Here is a 328-nt window from a genome sequence, read left to right on the forward strand (position 1 = left end):
TATTTATCATTCTATTTTCTTCTAATATAACAAGAAAATACAGGAAGTACGTGCACGGCCTTAAAAGACACACAAAAAAAACCCTGAACTAAATGTGTTATAAAGGATAAAGTGACTATTTTGTGTGACCTTTGACCCTATGACAGGAGGCAGCAACAATTACAAACATCTGACATGTGTTGAATGAATGTATGTTGAATGCATATGTGTGGACATTAGAACTTTACTAAACAACAAACATAATGATGGGTCAGGATTTTTACACAGTACAATACATTTTAAATTCAGGTTTAAGCAGGAATGTTAGTGGAATATTTATTTCATTAGT

This window comes from Sphaeramia orbicularis, chromosome 14 (genome assembly GCF_902148855.1).
Source record: "Sphaeramia orbicularis chromosome 14, fSphaOr1.1, whole genome shotgun sequence".
Taxonomy (NCBI): Eukaryota; Metazoa; Chordata; class Actinopteri; order Kurtiformes; family Apogonidae; genus Sphaeramia; species Sphaeramia orbicularis.